Here is a 20,822-nt window from a genome sequence, read left to right on the forward strand (position 1 = left end):
TCTGATCAGATAATTCTGTTTAATTTACACATTTCTGAATCACATAAATCAGTCGAGAGTTGTACGAGTGTGGCGCGCCAGAAGCGAACTCCGAAGGTTAACAACGTACCTGTTCCACGCACGGCACGGCCCGGCAGGGCGCGGCGGCAGTGACACCTGTTACACAGGATCACCACTCAAGGTCACCGTGACGTGTGACGTCACGGGAGGTCGGTGTGTTTCCTGCTCCACGGACAGGACCGGTCGGGTACCGGGTGTTGTGATAATTGTTCCTCTTCATTGCAAACACGGTCCGGTACCATTTGTCCAAGGAGACCCGAGGGACTACCTTGGGAGGTAATACTTACTTTTCCGGGACAGCGCGACCCTCAGGTGTGCGATGGCTCAACACTCGACAGGTAAGGCAAGCTTTGATACAGCTCGTACATTACACTACGACTTTCAACAAGACATAATGAGGAAGTGAGGTTCTCCCTAAAAAACATTGGAAGATACAAGGAGCGGAATTTTAAAAGCAAAACAAAAAAAGTAAAACGGACGTGTGCCAGATAAATCGTTAAATCATAACCTTAAAGACCGTATAATTGTATAAATCGCAATAAAGATAAAAAGCATTGAAATTGTACAATAAAAGTAAAACACCCTTTTCGCAAAAAAAGTACCTGCGTACACTGTAAATTACCTTCTATTTTCGTTACGGACGTGTGCTAGATAAATCGTTAAATCATTACCTTAAAGACCGTATTACGCGTATTATATAAATCGCATTAAAGATTTGTTTCAACACAGTACGACATGATTCTTCCCTAACCTCATATTTAAAGAATCGTTCTACAACTGTCGCAAAATATATTTCTGCTATGCGTTGCCTATTTATGAGTACATTACCAAATTCGCGTTTCTTAAAGACATGGGGATTAGTAATAACTATCTTATGATATGGGTTAAATTTAAATTTAGTTTAAAACTTGGTAACATGTACTTATATGCTTTTCGATAGTAAGTTTTGAAAGCCAAACCTTGTTTATTCTACAAACGTTACCTATACTTTTTGCCATATTTTAAATATTAAATAACCAAAAACCTTAAATTATAAATACGAAATATTTTAATACGTATAACGCGGGTTGTGATCATTAGTGTAATTCTGACCTCAGGCTGAAGATAATCTAAATGTCGCTGGTTTCTTTATTTCATTGGCTAACGCTAGTATAATTTATTGTTGCCTAAGATTGGTTTTTAATGTATCTAAAAAAATGTAACCTGTGAAAAATTAATTATTTTGTATTTTAAGCCTTTTTGCTACCCTTCCGTTTCGACTTCCGATTAAACTCTCGTTGTTGAACATCGATTTATATTGGACATTTCTTTTTCTCTTTCACGAAACAACTAGTTAGTATTCTTACGAGTATACTGTCATGTTGGACTACTAGTGTTAAGAAATAAATTGTACTGTCAAGATAAATAACACTATTGCTAGAAAATAAAGTATACATTTAAATAGGAGAATAGTTTGTACAAATGTATTGTAATTTGTATAAAATAACAAACACCAACACAGCACTAACATTTGGAGACAGCGGTTAACAATGGGGAAGACCTTCGAACATAAAAAAGACCTAATATATAATCATGGCGGGTGTATGAGTGCATCAAATTATGATATTACAGTTGATGGCTTAAAGGCACATTTGACTTTAACGAGTTTGTTGGCTAATTATTGGCTTTATGTGAGTTTGTTTTAATTGGATAGTTTTAAAGAAACAAATCATAGCATTAGCCCTGTGTAATAAATACTATCCCGTAAAAATATGATGATATCTCAAAAATGAAATAAACTATAGACTTGAAATTTTGCATTCAAATTCAGCGAAGCTGTTATACAACTTATGGTTAGCATACTACTCCCTTGTTTATAATTAATTGAAACAATTTTAGTTTATAGCTTTACTGTATCAAACGAAAACTGTTTAATAGTTTGGCATATCATCGAAGCTTCCATATTTTGTGCTAACATGCATGTCTCCGTTTCACTCTACAGTCCCGGTTATAAAAAAAAGTAGGAGTGAGCCACACTTCGTGTCGCGTAACAGGTTTCGTTGCAGGTACAAATACATGTTGGATGTAAAATTTCAAATCTATAACTTAATTTCATCTCGAGATGTCCTCCGGAAAGATAGACAGACAATTATATAGAAAATACATTTTTCTGGATAACAAAAGGTTTTCCAATTATGTTCAGCCAAATTCCAATTCTTGCCTAAATAGAATGAAACTTCATGCAAAATTTCATGAAATACAGAATATAAAGTCAGTTCGGTTTCAAGATATCGTGTGGAGAGACAGGCAGACAACAATGAATATTTTCCAATCTCTTCGAATGACAGCCTTCGAAAACGCTCAGCCGTCTTATTGGCTTCTTATTGACTTGGATCTCAGACAACCTAGCAACTAGTATAAAAAAGAATGTTAAATCGTTATAGTTTGAACTTTGTATGGGCTTAAACTTACATTCTAAGTTTAGATTACAATTCTAAAATTACCTAAATATTAGGCTAAAAAGTTCCGTAACCAAAACAAGCATTTTAGACTACTACTGTTGGATGGCTTGACGTTTACCACTGAAAGTAGAATCGGTTAGATTCCAACTTAGCTGCCGTTTCCGCTTTGTAACACCTTTTCTATAAGTACGGCGGAAAACATATTAAAAAAGGTGAACTCGAATAGTAAACAAGGTCTACGAAATCTTATACATATAAACTCTTTAAAAAAATTCATTTGTTTATTATATTAGAATAATTACCTCTTTAATTTTGAAGGACCAATTAATATGACATTTCACGACCGGAGCTGCGAAGGTTTTTATCCACTCACTTTCAATCCAACATTATATTGCTGTTCGATAAACACTCAATTATATTCACCTGACCTTTCCTTATGTGTGTGACGCAATGGCGCATTGTCTGTGCTTCTGTGTTTATAGAGAGTAAAACCTGTCTGACTTTTACTCTGGTAAGTTATTGACTATATTATTTAGGAGGTAATAAATTAAGAAGAACGCAGAAAGTAGTATGCTATTGACAAATATATAGCATTTTTGTTAACCCGGAAGAACGTTTACAGAAGTTTATCGTTGTCCATTATTTTAAAAAATAAAAGTGACACCTTTAATAACAACTTACAGAGTAGAAAGGCCCTAGAGTATTTTGCACTTTTTACGAACGATTTAGGTGTTCTGTAGAACACTTCTTTGCACCTGTTCAGAAGATAGTGAGAATTATGTACAATATGTTAAATTTAAACTTACACTAAGTCATCAAATTAATAATTATAAAACTCTCTACCAAAAGTTTAAAAAGCAGTAAAAAAATTATATGACTATTACTATACTTTAATATACTTTTTACACTCATTATTTAGGCCCAGTTGTAAATATGTTTTAGTTTAAGCTTTATTCCTTACTTTAGTTTTTAACTCACTTAAATTTCTGTCTCCAAAATAATAAATGCTACTAAACACAACTCGAAACGTTAAAACGTAAATATATCATAATAAGGTAAATAAATTACATCAACAAAATTAATAAGCAAATATTTAAATAAACAATTCCATCAAAATGGCCGTCCACAAATAATAACTGTCCGGATTTGTGCGAAATTTATTGCTGGAATGTGAATAATGCAGGGAAGCCTTTAAGGTAATGTGTGGCTTTGGATCAGTTTATGAGGACATAATCCTATGTAAGCGCTTATCGCCATTTCCAATGCCCATTAAGAGCATTTACATCTAACTAAGTTTGGCCTAGGTATTGATCTTTGATTTTTCAAATCAGGTATTGATCAAAATCAAAAATCATCAAATCAAAATCAATATTGAGGTATTGATAGGTATTGAAGAGATCCTCCAGGAAGTAACACAAAAAGAGTTTGTAGTCTAAAGAGTTCAGCTCCCACATCTCTAAATGTCCCAAAAAGGTCAGCGTACCAGATTGTGGGCGTTTCCACAAGCTGGGGAATTCTATAAATGTTCAGTAAGATTTCTTAGTTGAACTTCTCAAAACACACACACACACACACACACACACACACACACACACACACACACACACACACACACACACACACACACACACACACACACACACACACATCTGGTGTGTTCATCTGGCAGCAGAGCCTCTCTCAGGACAAAGATTGACAGGGACTTGGTAAGGGTGTCGGAATGGTTGATTGCCAACAGGTTGTTAATTAATGTATCGAAGACTAAATGTATTCTATTCTTTGATAGTAACAAGCCTAAGTCTGACCTGCAGAATATGTTTGATTTGTTCTGCCATGGCCACCAGTGCTTGTACGGCTGTACGTGTTCAAATATAGAAATAGTCGATAATGTAAAATATTTAGGAATGTACGTTGACTCTCAGTTAAAGTGGGGATTCCACGTAACGTACCTGACAAAGAAACTGAGGAAAATCAATTATGCGTTGTACCACATGAAACAGTTTTTGACTAGCGAATTATTAATACAGTTATACATGTCATGGTGCGAGAGCACAATGAGATATGGGATCGTACACTATGGTGGTACCTTTAGCACGGTGTTGCAGCCTGTGGTAATGAGTCAGAGGCATGCTTTGCGAACGGTATTTGGACTTCGGCGTACGGACAGAGCTAGTTACTTGTTCACTGATAACCATATCCTAACTTTCAAACAAGTGTATGAGTCTAACGTATTGATGTATGTTTATAAACACTTGCAGGATTATCCCATTAAAATGACGTACAGGGAAACAAGAGCTGCTCAATTAACACTTCTCGATGTACCAAATTATTTTAAAGAAATTGCCAGACATCAGTTTTCCTATGTTGGCCCAAAGATGTTTAATAAATTGGTTGAGAGATATGGCAATGGTATATATTTTGAACGAAAGCCTAAATTTAAGATGAAATGTTTAAAATTTATAATGAAAAATGTATAAAGTTCATATCAGGAGTAAGTCTGGAATTTAACCTGTTTTCTGTCTTTGTTGTTGATATATTTATTGTTTATTTAATATTTATTATTTATTTAATATTTATTATTTATTTATAAAATTATATGTACTGTTATTGTTGTTATGTTAATTTATTGTTGTTATTTGTTGATTTGTTTCTATGTTTATACCTTGTTAATTGCTTATATTATTTATCTCTTGTTATTTATATACAGATGTGTGTAAGTAGGTGTGTGGCCTATATGTATGTAGATTTACATGCATATATACAAACATTGTTATTGAAGGATATAAGTATGTATTCATGCGTGTTAGTTGTTAGCAGTAGCAAATTGGAGAACATGGTGGGCTCAATCAATTAATTTGTGTCATAATAAATTTGCTATAGTACAATTTAAGCATTTATATTTAAACATATTAATATACTGGAAAAAAAGCATTTGTATCAAATATCACTTTTTGAATGTAGTGCTTAGTTGGAATAATGGTAAATGACTTGTGCATGGAGAAGATCTTAAATAACTATTAAAAGTAAAGGAATGACTGTCAAAAAATAAGCAATGTAATTTAGTAAGCCAACTTTAATTCCCGCACGCGCCATTATAGGGGCATTGGGAATGTACGGTTAAAAATGCATGTAATGATAGATATTTAAACTGCATGTACTGTTAATGTTTTGCATGTATTCAACTTGTAATTCTCTGAATAAAGATCTTTTGAACTTGAACACACACACACACACACACACACACACACACACACACACACACACACACACACACACACACACACACACACACACACACACACACACACACACACACACACACACACACACACACACACACACACACACACACTTTTATATATATATATATATATATATGTATGTATGTATTTTGAGAAGATATATGTATTCTGCAATTCCAAAGACTATATTGGAAAAACCATCACTCCATTAAGTGTGAGAATGGCCAATCATCGATTTGATGTTGTTCATCAAAATTATGAGAGACCATTACCTGCTCATGCAATTCAACACAATAAAAATAAATTAAATAAATTAGAAAATTGCTTCAGCCTAAAAGGAATTTACCGTTTATAGCCAAATCCCAATCAAAATACTAATCTGATAAATCTAAGAAATGTTGAAATCGCACATCAATTAATTTTAAAATCAAGGCAACCAGATGGGTTGAACTTAAGATGATTCTCTTTGCCTTCTTATAACAAAATTTATAACAACAAATTTTTAGTTCTATGTAAACATTTACAAACATTCTACATACAGCTGATTGGAATCTTGTTGTTTATGGTATTTACTTGTTAAAAACTTATTTTGGTTATGTTTCTTGTTCTTGGTTTGAGTTCTGTTTGTGTGTTTTTAATCCAGTGTGTTTCTGATGAAGGGTTCTGAGAACTCGAAAATAAAAACATGAGCACTGAATATTCTGTTTTTATTTAAACTTTAAAGTACTTAGAAGAGTATATATACATACAGGGACTTTTAAAGATTCAATCTGGAATTGACTTAAAACGAAAAATACAGAACGTTTTGGTAAAATTTGGATACTAATTGCTACTCTATAATCCGGACACGTAAGGCGTTGCATTATTTTGTAAAACCAAATTAATGTTTAATAATATAAAGAAATATAACATTACATTACAAATAAAACAACAACAAAATATATCCAAGAAAACTGAAATGGTACATTAAATTAAGATACCTAAAATAAACCACAATCAATCATGTCCTAGTACCGTTGTGGAATGAGTTTCCAACAAAAAAAAAAAAAAAAAAAAAACAACGACATCCACATCAAATTAGATGTTTTTACTCTTCGAGCAGCGCGCTAATGCTCAGTAACTATATTTCTCGGCACTGAATATGTTTTGCACTTGTTATTCTGCGATTAGACTAGTAAAATGTTGTGTTTATTTGTGGCCTGCAGCGTTTTCGGCTTACACGACTATTTAGCCTTTTCGGAAGTTAGGTCATGTAACTCTAATGCCTAGCCTATAAATATTATAAATCTAGATATATATCCACTTTAAAAGTTTGGAAGATATTTTTATCTGTAACGGTGTTTGAGTATACTTCTACGTGAATACCATTTACTATCTTATTACGACAGTAAAATAAATAATCTGTACTTTATGTATAACTACGTATGATTTGTAATATAGTCCAATTCCCTTAGTGATGTGTTGCAAAATTAGACCTCTATGTTTCGTCAACTGGTATCTGTCCTTTTTACAGATGTGATAAGACATGTTTTGTATTCGCGGATGCTTAGCTTTATGTCCGAGGTTCTTGGTAGCTGAAGATGATGTATGTACAGTTCCCGAAATGTAGCGTTTCTATATTTAACATATATAACGATGTCAAATCATCTATTATAAATATTAAAGTTCACAAGTAATATTCATCGTTCAAGTAGAGCGATGATAACAATTGTTGCAAAGTAAATTGTAGTTTTCGTCAGTAGAAGCAACAGTAGTTGATTGGTTTTGGTACTCAATCCTGTTTTACGAAAGAGGATAAACCGTGGTGCCCAAAATACTTCTGTTCCTTGTGTAGATAACGTTTTTCTTATAAGAAATACAAAAATAGAACTTTATTTTTTATTTTATTTAATTAAGTTTATTTTATGTTCATTGTATCATAACATCAAGTATATGTATCAGAAATAGCTGTATATTTATTTTTACTGATACAATTACAAAGTTCTATGTTTGCGCGATTAAGAAATAATACACCAGCTGATCCTTCAAAACCCTGTTATAAGATAACTAAAACATTACATCATGGAGAAAATAGTGTATTATTATAAAAAGGATTTTAAAGCTAAGCACACAACTCTTAAAACATTAATTATGACAAAACCTTAATTAATAAACCTATGTACGTTACTGCGTTAATAATGCAAATTAATAAGTAATAACAGTAAAATAAAATATGAGTAATAAATAAAATATTTGCATAAAACAAATAATTGAAAACACTAAAATACGATTCAAAAATTATTTAACGCTATTTAAGAAGCTAAACACAACGATATTGCACGATTTATCAGTAGTAACTTGTGTTCTCTCAGAATCGTTCAGTTGTAAACTGAGTAATATACCTCCTTTGATCTTTGCGCATAGGAAAAACTTTTTGTACATCAATCTTGATTTATAAGCATACTTTTGTTTATAATAAATTGTATCGTAAAAAAATGCATATTTTTGTAAAATTACTACATTTTAAGAAGACTGTATTTACAATTACATGAGGTGATATGTCTCTTGATAGAATGTTGGAAATTGATGGCCGTGATTCATGCATAGTCATACATGATAAATTATTTGTGCAATTTGCAATCCTGCGGCAGTAAAAAAAACCTCCAAGCTGCAATCCAGATGGACGCATAATTGTGCAGAAGGCGGCTGAGGCGGTCCCTCGCCCTGACCTCGGCGGCCTTGTATCGCAGGATTTATCAGACAGAAGGAAGTATGGTTGTGAAGCAGGAGCAGCTGTGGCGGCCTTCCCTATCTGAGAGCAGGTTGGCAACTGGCCACCTGGGTGATACACTGTTGTCTTCCTAGATATCACATGCTGACATACACCTTCAGCATACATACACACTACGGCTGGGTCCTGTGGGAGGAAGGTCCCTCGCCCTGACCTCGGCGGCCTTGTATCGCAGGATTTATCAGACAGAATGGAAGTATGGTTGTGAAGCAGGAGCAGCTGTGGCGGCCTTCCCTATCTGAGAGCAGGCTGGCAACTGGCCACCTGGGTGATACACTGCTGTCTTCCTAGATATCACATGCTGACATACACCTTCAGCATACATACACACTACGGCTGGGTCCTGTGGGAGGACGGTCCCTTGCCCTGACCTCGGCGGCCTTGTATCGCAGGATTTATCAGACAGAAGGAAGTATGGTTGTGAAGCAGGAGCAGCTGTGGCGGCCTTCCCTATCTGAGAGCAGGCTGGCAACTGGCCACCTGGGTGATACACTGCTGTCTTCCTAGATATCACATGCTGACAATACACCTTCAGCATACAGGTACATATACATCACGGCTGGGTCCTATGGGAGGATGGTCCCTCATCCTCGCAGGATAAACTTTACCTGAGCTTGTAAAGCAACAGAAATTCTATTGTCCGCTCATAACTGTGGCCTTCTGCAATCCACATTCTTCTTCATCCGAGAGGTGATACATTTCGAACGTGTAAAGTTTCTAAGTTTTAGTAATAAACCTGTTAAAATTAACACCACCTCGTACTACTAATCTACCATTACAACAAGTGAAGTAGACCAGAGTAATTAAATGGTTTTACATTTATTTCTTACGAAAGCCTGAATCTTAGAATCCTGTCCTGTTTATACTCCTATCGAAAGATCTAACAGGATTTTATGATGTATTTAAATACCACAAATTAATAACCATAACTAAATCGAATCTATTTTTAAACATTTCCTTAACCTGATCACTTTTTGCAAAAACATGATCTCCTTATTCACTTCGGTATAACCACCACTCATGTAGTACCACGCCATACTATAAAACGCTCACATCACACCTGATTATGCAGGCATGCCAGTAGTCTGGCTGAATACCTAACTACCGACAAGTCCGTATGGAATTCTGCAAGGATCGAATTTCCATGAGTTAGTCAATAATACTAATTTACCATGCGGTTACAGTTGGCTTCAGTGGAATAATGATAAGTATACTACAATGAATAAGGTGCATTAAATAAGGGACATTTAGCACGAACTATAATTGTTGTGAAAAATGTTTATTAATAAATAAAATAATAATATTAATAAAATAAATAAATAATTTATTACAAGAACAGTGATTTCTGACTGTTGATCATAAATTGTTGTGATTAGCCTGTCTATGAAAGAGTCATGGAGAAGACAAAGAAATGGCTGAGATCGTTTATTAATTTTACAGAATACAGGAATCTCATTGCCTCCAATAGATGTTAAAATGAAAATAGAATGAATTGTAAGGGTGTTTTAAAATTAGACAGCAGGCATTGTTATAATGCACACTGCATTGTTACGGAGTGTTACTTATTACAGTGATTCACTAATAAATTTATAACATTACAATATAAATATTCCCATCATATCATTCCTCATAGAAAGAAGTACCGTTCACCTTTCTTTGAACACAGTTCAAGAAACAACAATTATCTCCTTGAAATCTCTTTAGAGTGTGATAATGAACATTATACACCAATATGGAGCATTATGGAGCAATTTACGTATGATGTATGTCGACAAGACATATGCAACTACAGGTATGTCAGCATTTTTATTGTATATCTTTGTTTTGATCAATAATACAAATTGACTCCTAGCTTCCACATTACGTTCATGCATGATTGTTCCATGCTGTCTTACTTCTATGTGGTTATTAGATAATCCAAGTTCGAAATATGCCAGAAATATGCTCTACCTTATACTCCTAATTACTCCCTCCTTGGTTATACTTTAGAGAGACAGAAAAGTCCTTATCCTTTTATCATAACTGTTGAAATTTACTAAAAACTGACTTACACAAATGAAGATGGAAATATACTTTTCACATTTGCAGAATCAGCCCATCTTTGCTCTACTGAAGGATTACGACATTTTGCTCGTACTCACTAGCAACATAGGCTCTCTGCTCTCATTCCCAAATTTCCATTCCAGTATGATTCATGTGTTGTTCTCCAGAAGCTTTCGGATACCCTAGAAACATGCCTACAATGTCAAATGTAATGGAGTAATACACTTTTCATTTATTGATCAAGACAACACTTCATTTTTATAAAGTTATATTACAACTCTTTGAACAAGAACAATAAGTAGCAACAATAATAATTAAAACAGTAGTCACAATAATAGTTACAATAATAGCACTAACAATAATAAATCAAAAGATAATTAACTTTCATAAAGTATGGAGCAAAATATAACCAAAATACATAAAATTAAAAGAAAATAATCAAGCTTCCTATACTTGTACAATAACAAGTAATAAAAAGTATAACTGAAAAAGATTAGAAAATATAAACGTAAAAGAATAACTCATAATATTCTTTATACTAACACTTAATAATTCTGTTTAGAGCGGACTGGCTGTCGTAGGAGAAGTCAAACTGGTAACCGACTATATCATGTTTATGAAATAGAACTGTGCATCTTATGGTTGGGTAAGAATTAATATTTATCCTCAAAATATCATATCCCATGATTTATTTACATAAACTGGAAAAAATAGCAAAATGCTCTTTTCTGAATTTATCAAAACGTACCTGATAGCTGGTTTGGGCATATGTTTGACTCTTTAACCAATTCAGGAATCTGATACACTGTTGACTGTATCGCAGAAAATATATCGTGGGGTTTCTTGGATCCAAGAGCCAATTTCTATAGTAAAAGAATACACCCTAGCTTCCATGAAATCGACAAACTTACCTCAAGAAAGATCGCAACAGCAGGAGTTTTGGTAATAACTGAAATGGAAGGGTGTCAAACGATGAATTTTCTCAGATTATATATTTAATTTAAATAATTAATGGATTGATTGTACATTGGTTTTTGTATTGCACAAGACATCATCTAATTACAATATGGATCGGTTTGCACCACTCTGCCATGTAGTACAGGAGTCGAGAGCCAATATCCATTGTTTAAGCATATATTAGTTTCCGTAAAATATGTAGAGACATTTTCTTTACGAATGAAAATAATTATTGCGCATAGTATTTTGGCAGGGGTCAAAATGAGGTGGCATCGAAAGGATTACAAATATTAAACAATAGTTTTTCCTCAACACATACGTATATTTCTGGCTTAATAAACTTAAAATCAATTGTCAGACATAAATAATAAACAGATAATAGTTATTTTACCGTCAGCCAAAGATATAAAGACTGCAAGTCGTTATTATCATCCCAAGAGCCGGTCTTCCTACGGTTGGTTGACGCACATTTAAATTTAATTTACGTGTTTGACGTTTGGTTTAGTACCCGGTTATACTGGCGCTTGGAGGTCACCTTCATTCTAGCTCAACAATAACAATGTTAACGCCTTTATTTGTAGTCGCATAATTATGGGAAATGTCTCATTTTAAAGACGTAGTTAATACGCATTCAAACACTGTTTACATTTTTCGGTATTATTAAAACTTTTATTGTTACAAAAGGTCGTATCTAAACTTTATAGAATTGTGGTTTGTCTTGTTGAATCACACGATATAAAAGAAAAGCTTGTTTATGTTGTTTGTTATTTTAAAGTTAATGTAGCCTAGCAAAAATGAGTATTCCTTATGACAATTTCTTTTATTATTCCTTATGACGAATCCATATGTTTCACTTATGTATCGTGTCACAAATGAAAATATGTTGATTATTCAATAGTTTCATTTAAAAAGATTTCTCAAACTAGAATGTATGATGCAGATTTTTTTTATATAATCCAAGCAAAATGGATATTATTGTTATTAGACAGTTATGTCATTATAGCATAAGGCTTGTTGACTTTCCCTTTATGGATCACAAGCTATGCAATTACAGCACATTTTGCATTACATAAAAAAATATATATAAGCAGGTTATTACACTGTTGTGGACCTTTAATCAGGAGTCCAAGATGTAGCACAACATTTTTACTGCTTATTTAATTGTACCACGTTGAACAAAGCCATTCGTACTTTAAACTAAAACTAGTATAGAACTAGTCAGCATAATTTCAGTATGATAATAAATTTTCATATGAATTCTAAAAGAGTTCTTAGACTTATTTGTTGTCAGATTTTAGAGGTAACAATCCCCTGCGAAATCTGTTATGTGGGATGTGTAAACAGTATAGTTTACTAAAAACGTTATTAGAATTCTTTCTTGTCAGATTTTAGAGGTTTGGTTCAATTCAATTTAGTAAAAAAAACTCCTTTGCAAAAAATTTAGAAATTTAATTCTGTATCAGATGAATGTTATTTTCACTTTTGCTTTGACATTTTTGATCTTAAGAAGTTGTATTTTTAGTAACATTTTTGTAATCCTGCAAAATCTGTTATGTGAGATACATAAACAGTTCTTATTCGCTACGCGATAGTTTTCCTCTTATCCCTTCAGTCACAATCCGAGTATGAATACGAACATCAAGAGAGTTTTATTTTCTATCAGATAAAATTAATGTGTACATTCAAGAGGAATGATGTTAACCATCAAAAAGTTTTTCGTCTAACTTTTCTTCTAAATTATCTTTGAATTTAACTTTGCTATTTTGGTGGTTTTTGTCTCCCGTCGTATGAATCATAATTTTCAAGACAAAAGTCCTCGTTTCTTGTTAGATGGCCTTCCTCAGGCATATTTTCAAAAACACTAATGTAAAAACTAAATTTTGCGGAACAAATCTTTTGCGTTACTTTTGGGTAGAAAGCAGACATTGCTGGTATTTAAACTTGTTATTGTTAGACTGAGATTTTAATAAAAGTGTTTCTTGACTGGTTTTTCCATTAAAAATTTTTGTTTTCCATAAAAAAAACTCTCGTTATAAATTCGTTGTTCTAAATTTTTGCGCTTGACTGGTTTGTGAAATAAACTATTGAATTCATATAAGGTTGATTTTATTTCGGCTAAATTCCGGTAAATTGTATATTTGTAGTAAAAACATAGTTCAAATCACTTTAATAATTTATTTGAGTAAAACTGCTATTTTCAGTAATGTAATTCACGAGTTTGGTAATTTATAATAATCGCGATCAAAAATACGCGTATACTCAGCACCCATCTGATTATTGATAACTCGTACTTATTTATCTTTCAATCTACAATTTGCCAAGAAAGAACTCTGTTGTGATTAATGAGAAATGAAATGAAATTGTGTTATCATACAGTTATTATAATGACACAGTACACGTTTCAGTTTAATGTATGAATATGCTAGTATCTTTTAACTCGGTGTAATAAAACAAGCAGTGCAACATCGACATTAAAGTTGCCTTCATTTCCGTTGAGTGAAGGTTTTTGTTGCTGAACGCTTAAAAACTATTCAGAACATACTTGAAGGCGTGGTTTTCCTTCCTTGACCTCAATTGAGCCTTTCCTAAACCGCGCGTCTAACGTGTAATCTCCCTGAAACTCAATTGTGTCCCGTCCTCGCGCCCACATAATCAGCTCTCCTCTCCTAGTTAGCAGGCAAGGTACGACTATTTACATACATTACAGCTGTGACCAGGAACCACTCTGTAGTGATTACTTCACTTCCGTCGCGATTCTACCCGACCACAGTCAGGGCTACAGCGCCTCAGTCATTGTCACGTTTTAAGCTGGGAAACTATACGATTATATTGTTACAATGTCTAGACTACATTCTTAGCTTATAAAACATTTTTTGTCAAACACTCATCGTATTAATTTAATTATATGTATTACATTTATATTGATATATGGACATTGAATTTTATCTCTTCTGGGTTAATGAGCACAACTGGAATAGAGTACATAGCGAAAAAGTGAGAGAGATAAATCGTATGATAAATCTGATAGTGGCTGTGTATTGAATTCACATGTTTTTATATTTTCTCTTAATCATCATTACATCTTAAAATTAAATAATGGTAATCTACTAAATATGACAATGTCCATTGCAATGTTTTTATAGAGTAAACCTTGTTTTTAATTAAACCAAATGGATTTATCTAGTCATTTATATGAAATGATATTAGTCTAGCACATCGTCGACATGTGTAACTGGATACGTGGTGCCCTTCTGCGTGTTTTGATTCTATTTCCTTAGTTTCTCAAATTGGAACGCATTGCCAAAGCTTTGCAGTGAAAGTCTCTGTTTATAGCTCTAGAGATAAAGCTAGATTCTCAGACTGATTGCAACTGTCAGGCCGATAAGTATCACCGAATGTCTCACACATTATATCTCTAGAAAACATGTACTTATTTAGGCTGAGGCTAGAATAAGAAACCAATACAATCACCCTCTTGCTTAGTCTTCAATTTTGGACTGAACTGTACTCGATATGATGAGTAAGGAGGCTCTACTCGGAAATTTGATAAAAATGTTACACTAAAGCTTTAAAATGAAATTTTTAGTTTTCTCTTTGGAAGAGCAGTTATATAGATGAATTGGAAAATCCCCAGTAGGAACGGGAATCTGAAAGATTTTTGAAAATAAAGGCCCCTCATATTTTTGAGGTATGTTCACTATATAATTATTTAAAAATAAGTAAATAAAAAAATGTTGTCTGCAACCATCAAAACCACCTAAATTCTTGTAATCGAAGGAACATTTAGAGCTTTCGAACGTACTGTGAAATTCAGAATCTTACGTTAAGTTGGGAGAATTAAGTTTGACATGCGCGGTTTTTGTTTAGTGCAAAAGGAAATCTGTAGATAGAGAACGTACTAAAATACCTCATATGTTACATGCCAATTTGATTTATTCAGCCAGTCATCCAGTAATATTCAAAATTCAAAAATAAATGTAAAATATGTCGGGTAACCCATCCGTCATGATGCGTATTGGTAGGAACATTCCGTCAATGTCCGTTATCCAAGTTCCTTTTATAGTGTTTTGCTACAATATTTAAAACGAATGCCACTTAATACTGTTATGAAAGAACACTAATAACACAACAATTATCACTCATTTCGTCTTAAAGAATGTCTAAATTAATATCTATATATTCATCAGGTAACCAATCTCCGCCATTTGATATACGCTACAGTGACCAGAGGAACACTTTTAGGGTTCTACAGCCATCGCAGTTGCATGCCTTGACTCATGGAGATGGTAATGAGGTGTCCGGTGATGTAGATTTCGTCGACAGTAACCTAATGTCTTTAGAATGTCCCTTAGTAGAATTATTTAACCACATTAATATGGCCATTCTGTCATACCTTCCCTTCAGGTAAAATACCTGTGGAATTTTATGGTTGGTCGATTTTGTTGTAGCTTAATTATCGTTAAGTTTTTATTGTTATTTGTGTCTGTTTTTGACTGTTTATACAGAAATATGTATTGCTGTTTTGTTATTTTATAACCATTGTTATCTTGGTTATTATGTTATTGGACAACTACTATTTATTCGTTATGGCTGTGCACTGATGAAAATTGTTTCGTAGTTAATCGGGTATTTTCTTACTTATTTTGCTAATGTTAATTATACTAATGATTATTATTGACCTATTTATAATATTACCGATCTAGCACCAATCAATACGTCTTTGTCATTTTCCATTTATTTATTAACACTAACAGTATTTAAAGAAATTGCTATTAATATTCTAAACACAGTGTAAACCCATTTAAAACTGAGCACAAGTTAAATTATATTTATTTGATTAGTTTAGATGTACAAGTACTTTCATCGGAAGTGACCTACACATAACGATACAAGTTGAAGGTGAACTGGAGTAAAACTAGTGAAAAACTGGTCTACGCGGTCTTGTTTAGGTGAACCCTGAAATTGGCGGCCTAAAATTAGTGCACCGTAGCAATTTCCTATCATTAACGAAAATTACAATAATTATGGTGTGAATATGGAGTAAGATAAGTTGAAGGCAAACATATTAGCTGCAACAAAAAGTATGATTGATTCTCTTCTGTTATTTTGCCTTGCAATATGAAAACCGTTTATTCAGTTAACATTTTTTAAACTTGTAATGTTCGAGACACATTTAGATTTTAAACCTATTAGAATAGGGTGTTATAGTCTCTTTAATAATACAATATAAGATTAAAGTATACAAATGAAATAAGTATAGGTCGTATCCTTTGTATTGCATTTTTATACAAAATCAACCTATTGCAATTATTTTCATAGTAGCACTTGCCGAATATTTTTGCATAACTTCACCAAACACGAAAGACTCCAGAGCCAAAACCACACCACTTTCAATAAATCAAAAACAAGCCGAAAGAATTTCTTTCCATTATGGCGGCCGTTCAAACTTTAAAATCCCAACTCTGTTATTTATGAAATTAAAGCAAAAATCCTAATGTGTTCTGGAATGGTCATAAAACGCGCCAAACATTTTGTTATTAACAATAATTCTTTTCGCATATTGAACAGTTTAAGTGATATTTATTACATTTAAATCCCATTCATGAGGATTTTTCTATCGCCAATAACTTGCTGTAGGAATGCTGAATTAACTTCAACCTTAGTACAGAAAATTTTCTTGTATATATCTCGGCTATTTTCATTCTCCAGCTTGGTATGGTACGCCATTTCGTACCAATATGGTGGCAGTTCAAATTTAAAAAAATCACAACTCCGTTCATTACAAACCTAGAGGGAAAATGTGCTGGGATGCTTATAACAATTATTAAACCTTTTGAAATTAAAAAATAACTGTATCGCAAGCTGTTGTTAAGGATATTTAATACATGTACATATAATAGTAATAAATAAAAGGTATTTAAGTATTGTATTTAACAGTCACAAGGAAAATGCAAATAAGAGGAGTTGTAACTAACTTATTAACACACAATTTATAAAATATATACTTAATAATTTTATTATAATACTTAAATAACAAATTATTTTATAAATTTAAATATTAAATATAATTTTAATTTAATATTTTAACTCAACATAATTAGTCGCTGTACTGGCAGAACAATGTGTTTGAACTTATCCTGACTATAATTAAAAGAAGGACTTCTAGCAACATGAAATTGATAGATTTCATTATATGAAAACCCATAGTTATGTAGGCATTGAAATGTGCACATGGATAGTAAAACATCATTACGTTACTTTCAAATTATGGACACTTAATGTTTAATTCTGATATGATAGACAGTTATTTACCCAACTATTACAGATCAAGTTAAATCAAAGCGTCTTTTTCGGTTAACAATACAACACATAGCAAGAGTCAATAGTTTCATGACGAAATAACAGAGACAAAATATACAGTCTATACCACATAAATTTTAATCTAACTAGTTCTCTTTGAAAGGATAATAGTATTTTAAACATTTTTCACCTTTGTTTGTTACAAAATGTGTAACACAACGTTCCGAGGATTGCAAGCTACCCTCTTCATCAAACGCCGAGGTAATTAATACATAAAAATGGAAAGAAAGAAGCAAAGAAGAGAAAGAAAAGACAAAAAAACAAAAAGAGGAAAACATACCCGAAAACTGCTTGGAGTCCAGTCCAGACGTCATTTTACATTATACAAGCCCCAAACACACGTCATGAGCACGACAAGTCAAGAGCACAATCACGTCACTCCAGCACAGGCGTACGTGGTATGAAATGTAAGCAATCCCCAAAACGCTGTGTCATATATTTTGTAACATATAACGATGACAGATGTCCAAAAACCTATTTTTAATTTCAAACCTTCCATCGTAATAAGAAGCTATAAACATAGTTCTGTTTGGCCAGCATATAGTCGTTTACAGAGTTGCCTTATCAATTAAGAAACTTTAGTTTGGTTCTAAACTTGCTCGCTACCTTTAGATTTATATTACAAAAGGAATAAAATTTTATTTTTTTTATTTTCAAAAATGTTTAAATAATTGAACTAAATAAAGCAGCTTAAAAAATTAATTTAACTCGTGTCTTGAAATTAATTGGTAAACGGATTGATTTCGTTAGGTTATAGTGTTGAAGTCTATTAAGAGTTAAAAATATGCATGTAATTCTTGATGAAGTTTTCAAAATTTGTATGTGTTTAGGAAAATGAGTTATTTATTGGTTCGATAAAAGGTCCTGCAAGACTTATTTCTTTTCAGCCCTGATAAAATACACAGTTCTGTTTACAAAATATAATGAATGTCTGGTACCATATAGATTTACTATGAAATTAATTAATAGTTTAGTATCCTATGCCATAAAAATAATTTTAACTGATTAATATATGACACACAAAATATTTTTCGGACACCTTAATCGACTATTATAAACTTCAAAAGAATTGTATTTTATTTAGTGATGATACTTTTTACTGAGTGGACATAAACCACTCCAAAATTTAATAAATATCCCGTTCTTATCAACACTAAAAGTTTACAATAAGAGTTGAAACATTGTAAAATTTTCTAAGGAATGACTTTTTATGCAACATATGCAATAAAACATTAACAATCGCTACATTATGCTTTACAATCATTAATTAAACTAAGAAGTAGAAATTTAGATTAAATCAGCAAATCATGAGGAAATCGATTATAGAACGCGAATATTTATAAGGCTCTGTTGCTGTATAGAAACATGTAATTAGATTGGCACTATTCCAGCTCAAAGGCTAATGGGAAGCAGGACAAGGTGAGGTATATTTTATTGACAAATGTTTACATTTAACAAGTTCCATATCATATCTATATCCGTATAATCATATATAAGAACCATATTTTTCAAACCAGAAAAGATTACATTATACAACTGGGTAGCCTTTTTTTAAACAACTTAAAGGCAAATGGTCTATGGAGTAACGGAGTGCTTCAAAAACAAAACAAAACATCTGATCATATGCCGTGGATATCAGTGAAAAATCACCCAGAAACACAAAGTATTCACAAAAGAAACATTTCAGCACAGAAACTACAACAATAAAAACTAACATCCATGTTTTTGCGTTTGTTCACCGCGTCGAAACAAACTTACATAATTACATTCTTGAAATATTTCGGCCTCGCTGACGAGAGCCACCTTTATGTCAATAGTATAATGTTAAATCGAAACTGCCAATAATAAATATTCGCCTGTACAGGTGACTTAAACGGGGTGGAGCTTTGTCGTGATTGGCTGAGCTTAACAAATCAACAACCAACTATGATCAATCTGGCTTCTTTATTATAGATTGCACGCTTTTTGATAATTTTCTTCTTCGTTGTAATTGTTTTCTTTCTTTATTATTTGTAGGTAAGGGTTCTCTTGTGATAATACTAGGAAATGTTAGCAAGAACATTGATTTCGAAGTTCTACAATATTTCATTAGAACTGTAGGTAATTTTAAATTTGAGTTCTGCTAAGTTGGAACCGTTTCCATGTCTTAACGTTTCGAGTGTGTAATATGTACAATCACTCGCGTACCTATTCATCCACTCACCCAAATCCAAATCAACTAACTTCCATCTGAAAAAGAACCCGATCATCGTGGACTACCTGCTGGACGGAATCGCCATTGAAAGGTATGACAGTATGAGACCTTGATGTTATTCTTGAATCTTCCCTGGATTTCTAAGAACACATCGACATCATTTGTTCCAAAGCCTCTCGAATTCTGGGATTCAATGTCAGGTCGGCTAGATTTGTGCTTGGCTCGCGGGCCTTGGTGGTTCTGTACAAGCATTAGTTCGCCAGAACTTAAAATTCGCCTCTGTCATTTGGACTCCTTACCAGATCGGACAGATCGATAGCCTCCAATCCGTTCAGAGAGTGTGGTTCATTAGAGTATTAGTGCGGTCAACTATTTGGACGTCCCTACTGCTGAGATTGAACATTGCTAAAAACTTCTGTCCCTCTCTTCTAGACGTAAGTTTTCCGACCTGACACTGCTTCACAAGATTATGAACGGCAAAATTGACTGCCCGGCCCTTCTCCGTTTGTCAACATCAGGGTGCCATCTGGAACCAGATGTCAACTTTTGTTCACGACTGGCCAATCTGGCGCATACTACCAGCTTCACAGTCCCATCCCAAGGCTACAGCGAGAGGGCAACAGCGTTGCAGGACTCGTGGACTTATTCGCTAATTCCGAGGCTGCCTCAGGAGATCGGTGGTACAGTGTCTTGTGTGCGGTTCTGTCTAGGTGGGTCGTTAGAGGGCCACAATGGTGTTTCCTATTGGTACCATT

General features: G+C 33.3%; 1 protein-coding gene across 2 annotated transcripts in view; it reads left to right on the plus strand.

The window, feature by feature from the left end:
• The first annotated feature begins 285 nt into the window (after positions 1 to 285).
• The window catches only part of LOC124360471 (elongation of very long chain fatty acids protein-like), an 86,418-nt gene continuing 65,881 nt past the window's right edge, over positions 286 to 20,822 (plus strand). For both annotated transcript variants that reach the window (XM_046814154.1, XM_046814171.1), the window contains exon 1: positions 286 to 398. The gene's annotated coding sequence lies outside the window, so the exon portion shown is untranslated. The remainder of the gene's footprint in view (positions 399 to 20,822) is intronic.

The sequence above is a fragment of the Homalodisca vitripennis genome, chromosome 1 (assembly GCF_021130785.1).
Source record: "Homalodisca vitripennis isolate AUS2020 chromosome 1, UT_GWSS_2.1, whole genome shotgun sequence".
Lineage (NCBI taxonomy): Eukaryota > Metazoa > Arthropoda > Insecta > Hemiptera > Cicadellidae > Homalodisca > Homalodisca vitripennis.